At 33.7% G+C, this 21405-nt stretch overlaps 1 protein-coding gene and 1 long non-coding RNA gene across 2 annotated transcripts in view; both read left to right on the top strand.

Moving 5' to 3' along the window:
- The window catches only part of LOC113497315 (neuropeptide CCHamide-1 receptor-like), a 193934-nt gene that overhangs the window by 147483 nt on the left and 25046 nt on the right, over positions 1 to 21405 (top strand). The gene's annotated exons all lie outside the window — the stretch shown is intronic.
- Positions 13663 to 14105, top strand: LOC113497326. Its single transcript, XR_003400889.1, has 2 exons — positions 13663 to 13892; positions 13993 to 14105. It is a non-coding gene; the product is annotated as an uncharacterized LOC113497326 (long non-coding RNA).

Below are 21405 nucleotides of genomic sequence, written 5' to 3'. Positions count from 1 at the left end.
TAAAAAACTTTCGTTATTTTTGTGTCACGCCTAATCTCAGCCAAAGATTTTTTCTTGGATTCTGAGACTTACTCAACTTTGGAGGCTATGCTAAAATGTTATCTTTGTACATTAGGTAAATTGAGCTATACCACCAGACTCGCTTATTTTATAGTTTGTGAATACTAGAAGATTTTTAGTCCTCGCTAAGGATATATTTGGAACTTTGTCAAAAAAACATCAAAGGATACTTTTCTACTTCTACAGTTTGAGTTTGAGGAGAGATGAGAGGGTTGATTACATAATAACCAAGATTTTCCAAGCACTGACTTGTTTTAAGAAATAGTACCTACATGTACAGTGAACAGGAGTCTAAAATTCTGACTCTGATTGATTTGGATAGCCAATTGGTAGAGGTCACTGCCAAACCCACAAGCGCGACGTGTCGCTGTTTCGATCGCTGCGTAGGACAGGCGTTTGAGTGATCTACGAATGCTTGTCCTGAGTCTGGGTGACTGAGTGCATGCGACTTGAATATTTAGGAAACCCCCGCGATAGAAGGATCACACTCCTTAGTGCAGGAATCATTTTCTTCTTAAAACAAAGAAAATCTTTTGTCTTCCCACAGCCATTTGCACTTTGCACGACAAATGATTGTGTATCATCATTTCCTCGTATCAAACATACAAACTCTATTTAAGCCGAAGGATGAAAAGGCAAATATTGCCAAGTCATGGTAGAATAAAAATGCTATAAATATTTCCATGATTTTCCCCATTTAGTAACACATCGAGAATATATTTACAGGCTAGTTTTCCTTGTGTTACATAGTTTATCGATGAGTTCCATAGCGCGTCGCCATCTTATTTCGGAATCTCTACTTTCTTCATAAGTGCTACTTATGCACAAACATTGTTTTTTGCTTGTTATGATGTAATAAAACATAGCATATAAATCTGAATCGGTGAATCAAATTAGCCGTATTCGGTAAATCTTTAAATTTCGACTCAATATTACCTTTTTAATAATAGGGTTAACAAATCGTTTACCTACAAGTATAAATTCTAAATTAATCCATAAAAAAGGAAAAGCAATCAAATATTGAGACAAATCAGGTATTAGAGATTATAGTGATGTTGTTACATCTCATTTTAATAAGCACTCGAAAATTACAGCCCGTTACGTCAATCAGTGTAGTTATACTTAGTAACTTCAGCTCTGGTCAACCTATTTAAAGTAATAAAATATTATTCATTTTCTTAAAATGTCGTTTTTATAAATAATAAATCACGTTTAATTCTTATCTTTGTATCAACGTCACTTCACATTTACAAATCGGCCTTATTACGTTACGAAAAAAATATTAATTGTTTATAAGTGTTTATCACGCTATTAAACAACTTTCAGAAGAATTTAGCTCATAAATACATGCAGCTTAAGTGTTATTTTCGGTTGTATGTAAGGGAGGTTCCAGTCCGATTTTATCAACTGTTTTGTTGAGTACCCAAAATGTATGGCTAGAAACCTTTATTTTACTGGGTACTAGTTACCTGCAATAACACGGTCATATTTTTCCTTATCTTTCATATGAAATCTAAACCTACGTAAGGAGTATTTTAAGATTTCATAAACCACCTACAATCAAAAATAGAAGCTATTATCGACTCAAAATCTAAATTTCGACATTTTTTTATGCGACAAGATTAAACTCGGACAATATAGAACATCGACATTTCTCAATTCCGACAATACATTGGATAGGCATGTCTTAACTGCGATATTACTGTACTCCGACAAAATGTTGGTTCGACAACTTTTTACTAGGAACCGTCGCGACTTCGGCAACAGTCTACTACGACAACAACTGTATAACGACATGAGGTTACTTCGACTAACGCTACTTAGAAATGCTATTATGTCGACATTCTTGCCTTCAAAATAAAACATATTTGTATAGTAATAATGGAATAATTACAATATGTTTTTGGGGGTGTATCGAAAATAACTACAATATTTTTTGGGGGTGTATCGAAAAAAGCTTTTGTTGACCTGTTACATTACTAATGACGTTTTATTCAATCACTGATTTTACTCAGAAGCGACTGTATATATTTGTTTGCGGAAAATAAATATAATGTCTTCCTGCAATATTATTACATCTCGAAAGGGAAAAGTGCAATTGGTCGTTGATGGATTTATTTACTGTGTGAACAATGTGCGTGACAATGTTTATTATTGGCATTGCATTGAAAAAAGTATAAAATAATATTTTAATTACAAGCCAAAGAACACTAAAGGAAAATCAACGAAATTATTGATACTTATGCATACTATTTACATTTTAAAATCAGTTATTTTTGAGGTCGGTGCCAAAGGCGGGCAGACGCGTGAGGGCAGAAGACGCTGATGGTTGTGTTTTATGTTTGTATGTATTAGTTTATGTTTCTTTTTTGTGTTATTAATAGATAAATTATTTTATTGTCTTCTTTTCAATTATCGGTTGTTTTTCAATTATTTATGTAATTTCTTTTTGTGTCATTAATATATTGTTTTTGTTTTGGCTGGCACCGACTCCAAAAATAACTGATTTTAAAATGTAAATAGTATGCATAAGTATCAATAATTTCGTTGATTTTCCTTTAGTGTTCTTTGGCTTGTAATTAAAATATTATTTTATACTTTTTAGTTCAATTGTATATATTGTTAGTGTAGTCTTGAAGTCGGTTTTTATTTTTTTCCAAAATTAATTTTATTTTTTACTTTTTAGTGGAAAGTTAGTGATTTTTAGTATAGGTACGCCTACTAAACGCGCTGCCCAAATGAGTTCTTTGCCCCCGTGAAACTGCCCAGAATTCCCAGTGATATTTGTTCGAAAGCCTCCACCCAGTCTGTTACCATTTGAGAGTGATGTTAATTATGGAGGCCATTTTGAATAACCGAATATCTCATCAGAACAAACATCTAATTATGTTTATTTTAGTTTCAGTATTGCGTTTTTTGTAAAACTTTGTAAGTGACCTTGAACATTTTTTTTTTCGAAATAGTTTTTATAACCTTTGTAGTGAGTACAGGCGTGATAATATGTTGTGTGATGGCGTAAACAATGCTTAGATATGCTATAGCAACAATTGCGGTTAATCTGCTGTTATTTATTGAAGAGTTCCCCCGATTTCTACAAGATCCCATCATCAGATATTGAAATGGTGATAATGGGACCACACGGGAAGCACAAGCTTTCAAATAAAAAAAGAATCATGAAAATCGGTTCACCCAATCGCAAGTTACGAGGTAACAAACATAAAAAAAAAAAAATACAGTCGAATTGAGAACCTCCTCCTTTTTTTGAAGTCGATTAAAAATGTAATAAAACGTGTAACGTCTGGATTAAAACAATAAAACATGAAGATGAACACCATGTTGTAAGTAAGAAAATTAACGTGCATACTCACTTACCTTACTAACATACTATTAAATAGAAAAAAAATGAATATATTCAAAACAATAACAGAGTTAAAAAAGAGCAAAGAAACACTGAGAACGAAATATCTCGAATAAGGGCTCAAATACAAAAACAGAGTTATAAGCGCCAGAAGAAACACGATGAAAGATTAAAAAATCATCTGCAAATGAAAGAAGAAATGGAAACTATAGAGTTTTTAGAAGGAATTGCCTACATTATGTATTTAAAAATAAGATTTTATGTTAATTATAGCTTTGTAATAAATAATCCTTTGAAATTGTATGTAAGTTATTTCTTTTCAAATATATTTAGTAAATATTACTGTTGTTTCTAAAAAGCGTAGTGTTGATTTTAGACACAGTAATAGTGTCGACATTATAGCATTTCTAAGTAGCGTTAGTCGAAGTAACCTCATGTCGTTATACAGTTGTTGTCGTAGTAGACTGTTGCCGAAGTCGCGACGGTTCCTAGTAAACAGTTGTCGAACCAACATTTTGTCGGAGTACAGTAATATCGGAGTTAAGACATGTCTATCCAATGTATTGTCGGAATTGAGAAATGTCGATGTTCTATATTGTCCGAGTTTAATCTTGTCGCATAAAAAAATGTCGAAATTTAGATTTTGAGTCGCTATTATCGCTTGCCACGTCCAGATCCATACTAGACATATTTTCTTCATTCGCCCTTATACGCTGCGACATCTGAACCCATCAATAGCCATCGATGACTCACATCTGATCAGTCAACTCACCTCCAAATATCCGTTCCTACTTCTGAATAAAAAAAATAACTTTAAAAACCAAAACAAATGAAAGGTAGTTCTAAATTTAAAAAGAAACTAATTTCGTAAAATAGTTTTTGCTCAATCCCAAATTTGGCGCGCACGAGACGAAGGTACGATTGGAATTATATAACTTTTTTAATCGTTACCTCTGAACTTGTTCGGGCTGATTTAGCCGACTGAAATTAAATGAAGTTTCACACACTTTGAACAAATTAAACGACACGAGACTGACTCAAGCATGCGTTATTGGTTTCTCTTATTGGTAAAATTAATTTTTATTTTCTCTCGGTGCGCATTTTAATCAATCGTTTGAGGTCAGTTTTTTTTATGTTTTACAATTTATTTATAAAAACTCTCGTGAAACTGATTCATTATTTTACTCACGCGTATTTATCGGGAGTGCCCGACAGTTGGACTCGCGATACCGCCGCTTCAGCTCAGGTTTAGCATTCCTTTCATTTTTGACGAGTTGCATTAAGAAATTGAATCCTTATGCAGCAATGATTGCACTAACATTCAAGTTATATGCACAAAAACAGACTTAGGACAAGCATTCGTGGATTATACATCCCATTCAGCGTGTTCGGCGCGGTGAACACAACGCCCTCATTGAGGAGTACCTGGATGAAGCAAAAATGAATTGTTTATTCAGGTGATTTTCATGTAAGAGATGACAGGAGATATGAAAGTGTTAAAGCTCTAATCATATTAAGAGGATTATTGAACAGGGCAGACAAATTGTATATCAAATAAAACCTCACACGAAAAAAGAAATCTTCAGTATTTGCAGTCACATATTCCCAAGCAACTCAATATGAATGACGTATGTCGTCGCAAGGAATTCGGTAAATAAAATAAAGAAAATGTAAATCTAAGTACCTAACAGAATGACAGGCGAGACATTGGAGGAATATATAAATTTATTACAAGGGCCAACGCGACCCCTTTCTTCCTTTTTCTCATTATTCTGCATGATCTTGGAGTGTTTATTAAATATTTTTGGGTAATATGATTTTATTTTTATAGTTAGTAATAGAGGAATGTTATACAATGTATGAATTTTTGTTCTCTTTTTATCTCGATTTTGTATCTTCTGTTTCTTAATCCATAGATGACTTAATCTTAGATTGAGCCTACCGTCATGTCTTTACGGAATTTTATTCCATTTGTAATAATCATAATAATCCACAAGCTTCACACAACGCCATCTAGTCTCAAACAAAGCAAAGCTTTTATTATGAGTACTAGACAACTGATAACCATACTTATAGGTATATTTCTAAATACATACACATTTAAGACAAATTACATATAGACACAGAAAAAATGATAGTGATTATCACACAAACATTTTCCTTTCGATATAGCTGCCAGGGCCACTAACCACACTAGTGAGTAGACCAACAGGCCAGTCGAAATATCAAATTGTGGAAGCAAAACAGCGTTATATACGGCGTAGACCGACGTCTTTCTTTCGGAACTACCAATATAATATATTATGTTATTTGAAGATGTAATTATTCCCCAGATATATTTTTGCGACGAAGTAAGGAATTTGAATTAAACAAGGACTGTTTAGTTTCTTCTTATATTCAGAATCGTACGTATGGTTAATGTGGGTCGGAAAAGGCTTCATAGTATAACATATGTATATTATACGTATAGTACTGTTATTGCCTTAAAACACTGAAATCGTCGTACACAATTGATCAAATTTATCGATTTTTCAGTACAATGGATAAATGTTATTATGCACATTATGAATAATTTAATTTCTAACCGACCAAAGCCACTAGTTTATTTGATTGCAAATTTACGCAGGCGTCAAAGGCTGGTTTACAAGATTTCCTGTGTCCCTGTGTTCAATTGCCGTTTGATGAATAATTAATACGGTCATGTAATACTGCAAACAATTCCTCATTCACCGTGGAACGTACGGCAAAATAATATTCCAAACCCATTTTCGTTGCACACATAATTATGAAATGATTTCTGTGTTTAACGCGCTCGTTAGAAACTGATTTGCAACTATTTTGACAAGTATTATATTATGGTTTGTTATTTTATTTGAGTACCCGGTCTTTTTTCATACAAAAAAAAATAGAGCTGATTACAAAGTCCCAAAGATAAATGTTTGATATTTGGCTAATTTACCTGTGAAATATATCATGTGCCTGCTTGTGGCTAATGTACCCAATCTTCTTAGAGAAGATCTAGGATCGTACCAAAGCGGGCATGTGAGTCTACCATTTTGGTAGTTTGGCTGATTAAGCAACTGGCTAAGCGTAGTGTAGTGTGAACAAATAGAAGACTAATTGTAATTATAGATAAACTATCAATTTAGTCTACCAATTTTTCTGGATCTAGTCTCTATTGCACACTGGCAAAAGTTCTGAAAGCCTATACTAAACGCTATGATCCCGAATTGTTTTCAAATGTAAACACAATAGCTACGATTGGTAATAACGATTGACGCCCAGACGATTGTATAGCAGTTATTTAAGATACGTTTAGTTAGACGAGAAATGCTGTTTCCAATACATTGCTTAGCCGCGAAGCTTAGAAATCAAAAGTGATACATCAGCGCCGGCAATGTATAGCAACTCGAACGAAATTTCTCGCATGATTCCGTACTCTTCTATTCTTGTACTATTTCGGGAGTGACCGTGACCTAGGTTTGACGTAAATCAGTTGTCGGTGTGAATAGAAAGGAAATTTGTTAGAATTGGTTGTCGCAATATCTTTAAGGGGATTTGGAAAGGATTTTACACGACACAAGCGACGTAAGGTTTATAAAATGGAGAATATGGTATCGTTCGTTTTATTCTGTGCTGTTTTTGCTAGCGGTTTCTTCCACAATCTCTTCTTCTATCTACTTCCTTGTGGGTAATAAATCCAGGGTGTCAGCTACTTTAAAACAGACTAAAATATGAAAAAAATGTTGAAGAATATAAAGAAGTAACAAGAAATCTATATTTAAATAACTGTCGCACTGATGATTTTAATCCTTGGCGCGGGGGTTTCAATATCATTCAAATCACAGATACAAATACTGATTTTGAACAACCTTCCGTGGATCACATGGATTTTGGGCTTACGAGGGGATCAAACCAAAGACACTACATGCTGTGGGTATGGTGTGGTGATCTATACCAACTGGCTATCAGGCAAAAGTATACTGAACGCCAAGCACAGCCACATAACTACCACATTTTAAGAGATGGTGTCTAGTCCCTGAATGCTCAAAGCTATGTTATCAGCTCAACAATGTCACAGCACAAAGGCTGATAAGACAACTAGCTGCTAAGCCTATTCTTCAGAATTCCCTCTGTTTTCTGAAAGGCTTTGCAATTAAACACCTTCTTGTCAAATCAGGTATCTGTAATAATCAAGTTAACCAAGAAAACAAAGTATTTTTATAGGAATCCTGTCCATCCTGTCTGTCCGTCTTTCACCAGTCTATATTTCATGACCTTAGTAGTGAAACATTTGACATTTTGATTATTCTTTTGATTTGTTGAGATGGGGTATTATTTTTGCCGCTGTAACAAAAGCATTTTTATTTCTGTCCGTCTAAGACATGGATGTTATGACCGAAATAAATATAATACATTAGGTATTTGTAAAAAAATCCACTGTCTAGGTATGATGATAGGATAGGGATTCGTTTTACGTTTATTTCGTAGGAAACCTTAAAAACCAGCAGCATCTATATCTCCAGAAACAAATTGACTATTCTCACTTAACTTCTTGGACTGGCTGAGTGCAGATTACATTAAGCTCTATTGATTCAACATCTGTTTGAGCTCTGAACAACTTAGTTCTTGCAGTTGGCAGCAAATTTAAAATAATTTGTTTACCGAGTTACAAGTGTACAAGTTAGTTTCGTTTCAGAATTAGCCCTACTGTTAATTGCATTTGGGATTTTGTCTCCACCATCAATTTGATTATTACGTCTTATAATAGTGTTATTCATCCGTTCAAGGCACTTGAACAATTGATAGAATTGCGGTAAGGCTGCATGACTGGAAAGTCAAAGGTCTCAAATTCGATACCAAGGCAAGCACAGACTTTTCGAATGTTGTGTGTTGAACGAAAAACAATTATCAGTACACTGATAGAGAGTATCAGTGTACTGATAATGGTCATGTGCCTGATTGCTCTCCGGTTGTATCACATTGTCATTCCGTCGGTCTGTGAAAGAGCACAGAGAGTGCACCTATAATGGCTGGGGAACACACTTGTCCCGCGTTGCTGTCTGATGTCTGCCTACCTGAAAGCCGCCATAATTGAAATCAGTCAGGACATATTACTTTTATGTCATAGGACGTATTACATCTGTAACTTGTTTGATTGATCATTTTAGTAAAAGAAACTTACTTTAAACAAGTTATGATGTAGGTTTTGCCATTGAGTAATTTCATATTTCATATTGTTCCCGAACTATGAAGTACCCACACATAGTTACGTAAATGAAACATCGCAAAATTGTACCTCTCTGAAAAAAGTAAATTTAGAAAATAGAAAAACAACAAAAATAATCTCTTAACTTTTTCCAAAAATGTGAGAAGTAATCTTTAGCGGAAATTGTTCAGCGGACATGTTATTCGTAAAGGTCAGTTTTGTTGAGGAACCGGGTAAATATATCTGACTCGCCAGGTATAAGTACCGGAACACTAGAAAATACTGTAGCATGAACAAATTTTTAGTTTTTTCACCTCTTGAAGTTACCACATAGACTTCAGAGTTGACTTCAACTTTGTGTACTCTACACGACTACGACCAAAGATCTTGAAGGACACACAAACTTGTCATAAAAGTTTATTATTTTCGTTAGAAGTACGGAACCCTAAGATGCCAGCCATAAAACAATAAGCTTACTAACCCAAATACACAATATGCGTTTCGTTCCTTCTTGAGTTCAAAGGTAAAAACAATATTATCTATTCCACAACCAGAAAGAATAATGTCGGTTTTAAATTAACTTCACTTTTATTATCTGTATTTTACGTGTCATTAAAAAAGATTTAAACAAGGCCGTTAAAAGCCATAAAATAAAAATAAATCTACATTTTATTTGAAAACCGAACAGTGAATGATTAAATAAATACAGATTATTTTACTCCGATGAAAAGTTTTGTTTTCATGGATTTTTACTTGTGGCCAGTTGTTTCGATAACTGAAATAAGTATAATGTCAGCTAAATCCGAGATTAAGGATGATTTAAACATGTTTAAAAAGTTTCGTAATGTCAATTTACTTCATTTACAATACTTGTTAATACGTATCTATTTAAATTTGTTTATAAATTTGTTTTACCTTCAAAATGCATAAACTATAATTTAAATTATGTTTGAATAAAGTTTTAAAAGGTTTAACCAATTTCCAACATTCTTTCTATTGTGATTTTAAATTCGAAAAGCTTCTCATGCCGAACCAAAAATCAAAGACCGATTTTTAAAATATTTCAAACATTTGCTAAATCAAAATGCTTCACTTTTATTTCGTGCATGCTTTGGAAACTTACATTTCAATTTACATGACAAAATGAAATCGAAACGAAAAACGAATCGAGTTTTTGACAGTTGACGAATGTTTTTTTTTTAACGCGACGATTGCATTGTTTCCAGCCAGTTGGAGAATGACATGGAAAAAAAAATGTGTTAAAGGGCCTATTACTTTTCTAATCATCAATACAATATAGGACCTATTCATTTATTTTTGAATGTTTTGAAATATATTTTTATTCATTCGTTTGAATAATTTGTTTGTTGTGGTTATTTGTTGAATAAACAAATAGAAAATATTAGTATAATTGACTATACAGAGGCCATTATAACCTTGTTATGCAACAGTAAAACTATAGCTTTAAACCCACTTTACCAATAGTAATATTGAAAACTTCCTCCTTTTATACCTAGAGTCGATTGATAAAACTATGTACTACTTTCAAAGCCTCTGTTACTTTGCAGATACGCGTTTTATGTTTCAGTTAAAGAATCGCTTCAAAACTGTTATAAAACACAAGTGGTCTTACATTTTAACGGCGGGATCACTATAAAAATAACAATTTCAAATGTCTAGTTATACGCATAAAACTGGAGTAACATTTCAATATAACATTAATATTTGCAATAAAGTTTGAATAAACTCGTAAAATGTAGAACATCATTGCGAATTGTTATAGTAGGTAGTGTTTTTATTTTTTTTAAACTTTTTGTTTATCGATTGTTATGAGAATGATGATGACGTTATAAGGAAACAGATTCATTTTTGGGGACTGAAAACGGTAACTACACTTAAGTTGATTAAGGGAGTAGGTTTTAAAAAAAACTATGTATATCAAAGAGCGATAGAATCGTGCATGTCTGCCATTTTGCCGTTTCGTTTTGCGGGCTCCGGCATTTGACATTAACTTATTGGTATTTTATCTAGTAATTGTTATTATTTAGAATACAGGGTTTAAATTATTTCAAATTCAAAATAAATAGTTCAGTTTTTCTTTGAGCAAATTATAACTACCTTAAAGTAAGTCATAAGTTTTTTCAATAAACACATTATGCTTCTGAAATCTAACTCCACGAATGCTTGTTGAATCTGGATTGAAACCCGAGATGCAAGGAGAGGGTCGTTTATAGACGTTTAACACTGATTTAAGAATAGTCATAGAACACAGCAAAGGTCAGTAAAAACCTTTACCCAAGTTCTTGGTTGAATTATTATAAATCACGTTTTGTTTTACTAAATTAGTGTACATTGAAACCAGATGTGAGTAACAGACAAGAATACGTACACAGATCAATGAATACGTTCTTTTTGATCGAGTATAATAAGATTTGTTCTGCCAATAAACAGTCGGCTCTGTTTTACTTGGCTTTCGATCAACATGTCTGTTTTGTTCCACGTTTTGGTACTTCCTCTGAACTACAGATGTTCTGTGGACCGCCATGTTTTTGAGGTGTTCCAAGGAATTGACCAGTATACAAATGATAAGGTCATAAACACCAATAATGAAGGAACGATATTTTTCGACTTAATTAATTGAGCAAAGTTTAAAAATATTATATTCGCACCCTCTGGCCTTATTCAACAAAGACTGTTCATGGCTTATAATAGTACCAATGCATTTGAAAACGCCCCACTAATTTCGGACCTACTAACTTAAATCCTCAAGCATGAGCTGATATTTTGCGGCGGTTTCACCTTCAAAAGACTGCTTTCTGAAAAAAACCTAGAAAATGTTGTTTTGTTGTTTGATGCGTACACAGAGTCGTAAAGTCAGTACGGGCTTTTTTGACATAGTATTTATCTTGACAGGAGCTAATAGCACACATATTCTCAAACCTGTCAATAAACCAATTATAATTGTGTTCGTACATTGACAAACGTTGGCGTGACATTATGGAAATGACATTGTAATATTTTGACATGATTTTGACGCCAAGGCGGAACTTTGTACTCGGGCTTATTAACAAAGTTTCGGTGCTAATGATACACACAACATATATAAAGTTAAGCCAGTTTCCCTGTAAGGCTTATGAGACAAATTTCCACTAAAACGGAAATTACGTCATCAAAAGTTACAATGACACATGGTATGAAATGTCAAAATGTAGTGGATAGCGCTGTAGTGAGCCGCAACTCGTAAACTTTTATTCAATGTAGCTTAGTAATTTTGTTAAAGCATAAAACAGTAAGCCGCGGTGGTCTTGCAGTTCTATGTTCGGATTTTGTGTACACGAGGTGCAGGTTCAAACCCAAGGCAGGCAAGCACCAATGTAAGTTTTTTAATAAGAAACTATTGTAAACGGCGGAGGAAAACATAGTGAGGAATCCTGGATTCCAAATATTGGACTCTGAAATCGCCAATCCACTGTTATCTAGTGACTATGCCCAATCCGGACGGATTTGGCATAGTGACTAGATAACATGCATGGGATTCTACAGGCTGGTATTACTCTAATGGTATCTAAAAAGAGTTTTGATATGTAATATTTTGATTACTTTATGAATGTATTTTTTTAAGAGTGTGAAAAAAGAGCTAGGTGGTTGGTACTTAGCCTAAACATCTACCTATTATTAAAAATACAATGAATACTAATAGTGCCCACCTGTAACTCTACCTCTAGTATTAGGTCCTAAACAAGTAAATTAACCCTACTTTTTTCATTAGTAAAAAAAAAAACAAAAGTATTTTCATAAGTAAAAAAAACTTGGCCTTAATTATAAAAATACAACGAAATAAACTCCCCTTGAACGAGTTACAAATTGTTTTTAATTACATCAGGCGAAAATCTCTGGCTCATTTTAATTTTCGCATTTTGTCCGTACTTGAAGGTATATTTTTTTTTGGCTGCCAGATAGTGGTTAAAAAAATACCTTTTTACTTCTAGCGAGTTAGTTACAACCTTTAATTAAAATGTTTAAGCTTAAAACTTTGTTTTTAACTGCTTATTAACAGAATATAATTTAATTATTTTCATATCTTCGGCATTACGCTGATTAGGTGTTAATTAGTGAATCAAATTATATTCCTCAAATTCGTATGTAATTTATACCCGAATAAGTAAATAAATCAAAATACTTAGAATAGGCAAGATACCTATCGATATTTAAATTGAGTATTAATTAAGGCGCAATCTGTAGTCGAAAAATATCACAACAAATCTGAAAAATGTTCATCCAAACTAGCCATCAAAATAGCTCCTCTTAATTCTAAAATCGATATCGAACGACGTGTGATTCGATATCGAGACTATTCGATTTCAATTTCCGATTGCGTCATTTCTTTTCTGCAATTGTCCGCGATCGAATTTTATGGCTGCTCACAGAACTGCTCATTCCTTTCATTGTTGCTGCCTTCTGGAGTGAATTGTAAAAGGAGAATACGTAGTACCCCTCTATTGGATTAACAAAAATGTGGTCGAATGCCGTTAGTTACTAATTAGTCAGTGGTTCTGTAATTTAAAGGTTCTTGAGCACTTGTTGAGGGCCTATTCGAAATTAAACATTCTGAATTTTGCCTGCGTAGCGCTGTGAATCAATTGCAAGTACAAAATGTAAAATATTTTAATCTATATATATAAAAATGAAACCCGTTTCGCGTTGTCATGGCATCACGTGTGAACGGCTGAACCGATTTCGATAATTCTTTTTTTTTAATGTTTGTGGAAGTCCAAGGATGGTTCTTACGGAAAAAAATATTAAGAAAATCTCTCAGAAATATTGAAAAGTATACATTTAATTTTGCATATTTTAAAAAACGCGCGTTACGAATGTCATTTTTTATTTTTTTTACGAATGTCAACGTCATTCACAGCCATAGACTATATTAAAAGAGCATCGTTTGTTCGGAAACGTGGTTACTTAATTAAGTTTGTTTGGAAACGTGGTTACTTAATTAAATCCTATTGCACTATTTTATATTTTTTTGAAAATAATACAAATAGTAAACCTATACAAATTTCGCATATCCTATTTAGTAATCTGTGGTAGTATCTGTTTCCCTAACTTGACATTGGCGTCATTGGCGAATGGCTGAACAGCCAAGCCAGTTAAAAAAAAAAAAACTGTGGTAATCTGTGGCATCACATCCATAACCGCTTTCTAAGTTTTTGATAAAGTTTGTTTTGTTATAAAGACTAAGAAGTTTTTTGTTTGTTAATTACGGTAAGTTGACAGCTTCATATCGATTTTTGGTAACTTTTGGTGACTACATAATATTACAATTTGGTTATACAGAAAATATATGAGAGCTTTTTATTTTCAGTTTTTAACAATGCCACCAACCAGACGTACAAATTTAGGCCGCAGAACTCAAAATACGGCAAGTCAAAGAAATCTACGAGCAAATCAAACTGATGAGCAACGCGAAGCGCGAAATGAACTTCAACGGAATCGAAATCAACATAGAAATGTTGTGTTTAATCCCCACAGAGCTGCATTCAGTTATAATAGGATATGCGAAATTTGTATAGGTTAACTATTTGTATTATTTTCAAAAAAATATAAAATGTGAAAGTTGAAACTGAACGATTGACATTTATCAGGTTGAACCAGGCAAAACTCCGTTCCGAGGAATACATTCATCTTCGGGATGCCATTACTGCTGATGGAAATGCACAGAATGTTGGCAGAACAACTATTCTCTAAACACTATTATGAAAATATATATTTTGTTTTGTATTTAATAAAATTAGGTCCTTTTCAGATATGGCGAGACCAGGGAAATAGGGATTAATTTATATATGGAGGATATTATAGATTCCAGTTTAAATTGAATAGGTACTCATACCTAAGATAGATCAACTATACAAAATAAAGTAGTGCATCAAAGCTACGCTAAGGCGGTACGAAGTTCGCCGGGTCAGCTAGTTACATTTAAAATCGCATGTCAAAATTATTGGAAAATAAAAAAGTCACAATAAACTAAAAGTCCAATCAGTTTATTACTCTTATATCCAACAGAATTACAAAGAAGTTCACTTCAAAGAAACACTTTTTCATTACCATTTACTTCAAATGAAATCAACTTTTCTCACTAATTTAATTAAACGAAGCCATAGCCTTTGCTACCTGTGGTATTAAGGGATTTCAATATATGAGATCCCACCAATCTGCGGTAAAGCTTTGAATGGCTGACCGCTATTTACATATTGTCAGAATCACAAGACTACTTATCATGTCAAAGAGGTTCCTATTAATGTATCAGTGTTAATTATCCCAAGCAAACCGAAGATCGTTGAATACGTTTCTAGACTAATACTTACTCCAGCCTCAGATAAATTAAGATTCCCAGTCCGAATTTGTCACAAGGTCCATTAACTATTCTATGGCCAAGTCACGTCAAAGCGCTCCCACAAAAAAGCTAAATTTGGTGTCTATTGTACTTCATAAGAGACGACTAGACAGTTTGGAATGGCCCGATTTAGGAATAATACCTAAGTACCGCTTATCCAAATCTGACTATCAAAGTCACGCCAATTTTCTATAGAACGAATGTAGGCTAATTTCCGTTTTGAGCAAAGGACTCTTAATTTTCTTCCAGACCTCTCTATTTTATATTTTCTTGGACAACTACGCCTAATCTGATGAGATCATCACACCAACTTCGCAGCGGACGACCAATAAACTTATTTATGAAACGAATAAAATATATCAATATTCCTCTTTCGATATTATCCTCTTTGAACCAGATGTTTAATCTTGAAATTACCTTTCATATTAACATTCGATTATTCTGTCCAGAATTTGTCTGCCTCGAAATTATTTTCATATTTCAGCTTTTCTCCCAAAGATGGCAAAGATTCGAAATATTCCTCCAAATCATTTCTTGAAAATGAAGAGCCAATGAATTAGCTTTTAGTATTTTGTACTTAAACTATCTTTGAGAAATAACTGAGATATTAACAGTAATTTTGATTTGACATTTTTTTCTAGTTTATATTTATACCACTTTGCTATTGATACGAGTAAACGCTACGCCTTCGGTAAGTAATATTTTAATTTTATCCAAAAACGATAAAGTTATTCTTCTCAAAAACATATTCTGATTATAGCCTGTGTTTTACTATAACTATGTTTCCGATTAGAATTTTTTAGCAAGGCATTGCTCAGAAGTAATAGAATTGCTTCAAGAATAAGATCTTATTTATGCTTAAATAATAATTTAATTTACTCTGAAACTCTAAAGCTTATCCTACCCTGATGAAATCGGAGTCTTAGAAAAAGCAGACAACAAAACAGTGGATAGACTGTTGCGAGACAGTTGCAAGACTGTATTGCTACTCTCTCTCTGTCTATTTTGCAGATAGGCAGCGCTGGCTCTTATCAAATAAATACCAATAGACTTTTTACAGATATTTTCAAGTGTTTTTTGTTCCCTCTTACTTCAATAAAACCTCATTAGTCCGAACTCAAACGTCAAAATCACTATCTGTAACAAAATACCGCCATCTAGCGGACACAGTAGCTCATTACAATCCATGTAGACGAGATTATCGAATACAGTTATGCACATTCCACAGTATGCGTTGTTTTAGTCGCAAATACATTGTTTACAATATTATTGTTGAAGTACTAACGAGCTGGCATCGAGCAGTCAATATTTACGTAAACCACCAACTGATTATGTTTACAGTATTGTTGAGAGCTTTGGTAAGAGATGTTCCGATTTTATCGTTATGCAGTATTCGCAAGTTTGAAACAGATTGGAACATGCTCTGCATTACATACAATTTAACACAACAATTATAACATTAATACAACATTAAACAATTTTCAGACAAAGCTATCTATTCTTAAATTAAGCAAAGGTTGTATTAGGAATACTGGACAACTGATAAACATATTTATATATTTGTAAATACATGCATAATATAGATAAATTACACCCAGGCACAGAACGAACGCGAACGCGCTCATCACACAAACACTTGTCCCGGGCGGGAGTCGAACTCACGACCATATGTATAGCAGTCAGGGCTACTTACCACTAGACCAACAGGCCACACAAATAACTTAATACTAATTTAACAAGTGCCTGAGAAAGCGAATGCTTGTAATTAAAAACATCAGTGTGTTAGAAGAATTTAAACCTCTGATTCTAGACGCATTTCGAACTAAGCGACCGAGGTTAATGACCGTGAGCTCAAACTTTGTCCTTACAATTCATTCTTTGTCCTTAAGCTAATTAAATATTGGTTCACTAGATGTCGCTTAATTAAGGTCTGCTGTTATTGGAATAAACCTAAGTTGGTCCAACATAAAGATTCTAGCGACGCGACGCCCAATATTTTAAAATCTGATCGAAAATTGGAAAGGTTATGATTTTAAATTTAGAACTATTTTATTAAGCAGACGTTTTTGTGAGCATGCATCAGTTTTGTCATAAAAAATTGTTTAAGAGACGAAGAAGTAGGTGAAGCCATTAAAACGTTTTTTGTGTCCATTATAAAATGCATATAATATATTTCTTTGTATTTTATTTGTTGGTTATTCAAAGCAGACCTCCTTGGCTGCATCAAATAATTGATTGTAACATCCAATAGCGAGATTTATGTGTTATGGAAAGTTTACGTTTCAATGTACAAGTGCTCGTGAAACTTCATGCGTGCTTCTGATACGAATGATTTGTTTACATTCAATCAACAATCTAGTATGTAAATAGTTTTCTACGTCTAACGGGAAACATCGAAAAGTAGAGAAAGGAGTTTTAATGGTAGAAGATTTCTTCAAGTTATTATTTTATGAACTAAAGAATTCGTATAACGTAACGCAACTATTTGTTTTTAATTTAAATTAAAGGTGTATCGAATTGCCAGTCTTTTGGAACGACGGTGTTCTCAATTTAAAGTTGAATGTTATTTTTTAACGATCTTTGATGCTGTTCCTCAAGTGTATTATTATGTGTTTTCGTGGCTTATAGGTAACTAGCTTTTTTAACGCGGCTTCGCCGGCATCGAGTTCGGTTATATCGCGTTTCCAAGAGAACTCTTCAAAAGTCCGAGATAAACCTATGTTCTTTCTCAAGGTCAACTCTATCTCTGTACCAAATTTCACCGGCTTACCTACTTATGCACTTATTACGTTGGATAAGGTGACATCTTATGATCATACATTCTAATTGTACTCGCTGAAATTTTCATGAAAACTTTTTAGTATTAAGATATTTAAAAAAAAATCTAATTTGACGTTGTGTTAGCATTTCCACCTTTTATTTAATACTTTTTAGGGTATTTACAATGTAAAATATTAATAATTAGGTACAACAGAGAACTGATGAGCAAGGATCATTAGCAAGAACATTCAACGAAAACGCTTACCACAATGGCTGTCACTATTTGCTTACACGTAATACGGACTTGCAATTATTAGCCGTTTTCAGGACGGACGCTGTGCAAAATGTCACCGTTATGTGTCGTGCTGCCTTTGTCATTGTCAAGCGGAACGTAGAGGCAAATAGAATTTTAGAACGTCACTTAACTATGTGTTGCACTTGACGACGAGTGTTCTACATATTGCCAACAACGTTAGCAATAGAATTCTCATCCCTATACGTAATGAACACATGTTTTATGATGTTCTGAATTTAAAATGCTTATACTTTATATTTTGAAAGGATTTGAAAATTGCATTTGGAACTCTCATTCGATGTTCTTTTGAATAATGTCGACTTAATTTGTACTCTAGTTCTTTTTTCTAATTATGAAACATGTTTCAGCAAAGACCGGTCATATTCATTCATAATACATTTTAAAAACCTCGTCTGTGTATTAAAATGAACAACTTTCTTTCAAAAGCAAAAACTTTTTACTCTCGCATTAAGACCTTTCAAACAGCTGTTAGAACAAAACATAAAACGAACGTAATGAATAAAACCTAACCTACAAATTAACGCAGAAACCAAACATAACCTAAAAACAAATAACAGTTAGTGGCTAGTGGTCATGTTATAATCGCCTTTGTTTACCGTTCATAAACTAGCCGGCAATAGTACCCAGTAAATAAGGTGGGTCGTAACTCAATGAGATTTACACCTGCACTAGACAAGGCACGGGGAAAAATTAAGCGCCATTTTGTGTTCCGAAGAACTGCTTTGTTACCTGATGGCCTAGTACAACTAAATTGGATTTGTAGCAGTTTAATGGTGATAGATAACTTAGAATGGGAACAATTGGTTCCTTACGAGAGATACAAACTGTATTACAATCATTAATTTTGTGAGACAATTCGTTGGTACACACTTAAGCAAAGACGGCGGTATTGGAAATGAATTCGTATTATTATAATCGCTTTTTAAACGAATCAACTACTTTTTTATATTAAATTTCGAGAGGATGATTCATATTTAACGTACTTCTACTCATAGTTAAAAACTCTGGCTGGGTTCGAAACTAGTCGGGCTATCTCAATAAAAACGTACAAGTAAAGGCCGAAGACCGTACTATGAACGTGTATCGTCAGTATTAAAAAGGCGACGATGCTGGTCGGTCACGGCACGGGCTAGTGGGCATGGTCGCATACTTTTTAATACAGAGAATATTTTTTTTCCTGACCTGTTCATAGCACGGTCATGGTATGGAACGGTGTAGTGGGCAGACTCCTTTAGCTGTTGCTTTTTTTATGAATGCTTACAGTGAAGTTTTCGTTTGTCCACAAAAATCTTCGTAGCTTTACAGAGTCTGGATGATGGCATAATCATTTTTTCGGTATACAATAAAGAATAACCACCAAATAAGAAAAGGTTTTAGTGTAAATGTTAAATTAGTCAATTAAATCAGCTTGTTATAAGGTAACAGGTAAACATTCAATACTATGTAAGTCGGTGACAGGAAGCAGAATCAGAAAACTTTATTTTATTGAAGCTATAAAGGTATACCTACAAACCGGATTTCGTTACAATTTACTCTGAATACCTTACCCAAGGGAAGTCGTGTTATTTTTATCCCAGACGAGTGACGGTATATATTTCACGCGGATTAAGGCGTGGGAGTCAAGTCCTGTTTGTCTTGTCCAAGGTTGTTGTCAATGAATAATGATCGTATGTTTCATGGCTTTTGATTCTGTAAATAACATTACACACGTATTTGAACATACCAGCATTCCCGGACCGAATATCAGCCAATCACAATGCTTGAAATCGTCAGAACTGTTTCTGAGCAATTCAAGCCACGCTTCGCCCCACTTCAACTAGGTCCGCGTCGGTGGAAACGTAATCATTGTAAAAAAAAGTATTCCACAAAACGGTAGCTTTTAAAAAAAATATCGTCTTTTAGATTAATGAACAAATAAATATAAGACTAGAAAAAAATAGATGATGATGTAACGTGAAAGAATATGAAATATGTGAATGAACGCGTAACATCACTTGACAGTTAAAAGTGTACTGTTAAGTGATAATTTTCATTTGTTTTGACGGAAAAAGAAGGATTCTAAAATGTTTTATGTGTGTAAAATATCATACGAAGCAATTTATTTTTTGCAAACTCCTACTGCGTTCCATTTTTCATGATTACCGCAAAAGAAAATGAAAAATAATACTTTGTTCACATTTTTTCGGTTGAAAATACTTCACTGTAATTCATCAATATATCCTTATGTCATACGATTCCGCATACAAAGTCTATGTCCTCAGGTCCTTAACCTTGATTTGTCTTTTTACGATAAAACAAAAACATTTCCGTATACCTATCAGTTGTGCGATCCTTCAAGTTAATAGGGTTGATTCCATTAACTTTTATTGTCCCTTAAAGGGAAAAGGGAAAATATTTGTTACTTTTCCAAAAGCCTAACGATTAGGAAATAATTTATCAAGATCTGAGACGATCCCTTCCTGGTTTATTGAATTTAATTATAGGCTTCTTTAATTAAATTCAAGTTGGTCTGATCAAGATTGCCTGAGAAAAAAGATTACACATCTGGATGCAAGGTTAACTAATTGAAAATGCCTGAAAGTCTAGAAAGATGACAGTGATTAATATTTGCTCCTAGTGAAGGAGAAAATTCAAAATACGAGTAAAAATAATAATAAAAAGGTGTTTTTATTTTAAAATTTAAAATTAAAGGGAAGCCTTTCTCGTATTTGGCTACAATAAATCTTCATGAGACCAGACACTAACTCATCCCAAATGTTGGCGGGTAATAAAAATAAATAAAGTCGAATATTGCTTTCTGTAGGTAGCAGATATCAGGAAGCCAGTTAAGTGGTAAATCTGAAATCAACGGATACACTTCATTTGATTTGTTCTTTTCATTGGCCAACACGATTGTTAATGTAATTTTCCAAGTGATTTATGAATTTCAGGTAGCTTTTATAGCTGAAAAGTTCTTAATTTGGGATGTTCAGATATCTGGGACGATAATGGAAAATATTTAGGAGATTTACGGCAGAAATTACTTTAAATTCTAGAGTAATATAATAAGAATATCCTGACCGATTTTCGGCCACTGTTTCGCAAGTGTCTCAAGACCTGACCAGTATGTCAAAACCGGTGAACTGTCTATTCCCTGAACCTTATAGGCCGATGATACGACTAGGACTACGGCAATCCGATACAGCCGGAAATAGATCCAGCGCAGACCCAACACTATTGTCTTCCAAAACACAACACAACGTTTGAAAGGTCGTTGCATGCCTTGGGATCTAACTGGAAACCATCGACTTAGCAGTCATGCGGTCTTA

Source organism: Trichoplusia ni, chromosome 9 (genome assembly GCF_003590095.1).
Source record: "Trichoplusia ni isolate ovarian cell line Hi5 chromosome 9, tn1, whole genome shotgun sequence".
Lineage (NCBI taxonomy): Eukaryota > Metazoa > Arthropoda > Insecta > Lepidoptera > Noctuidae > Trichoplusia > Trichoplusia ni.
Note: the sequence above shows the minus strand (reverse complement) of the source record. Positions and strands in the feature narration are given on the sequence as shown.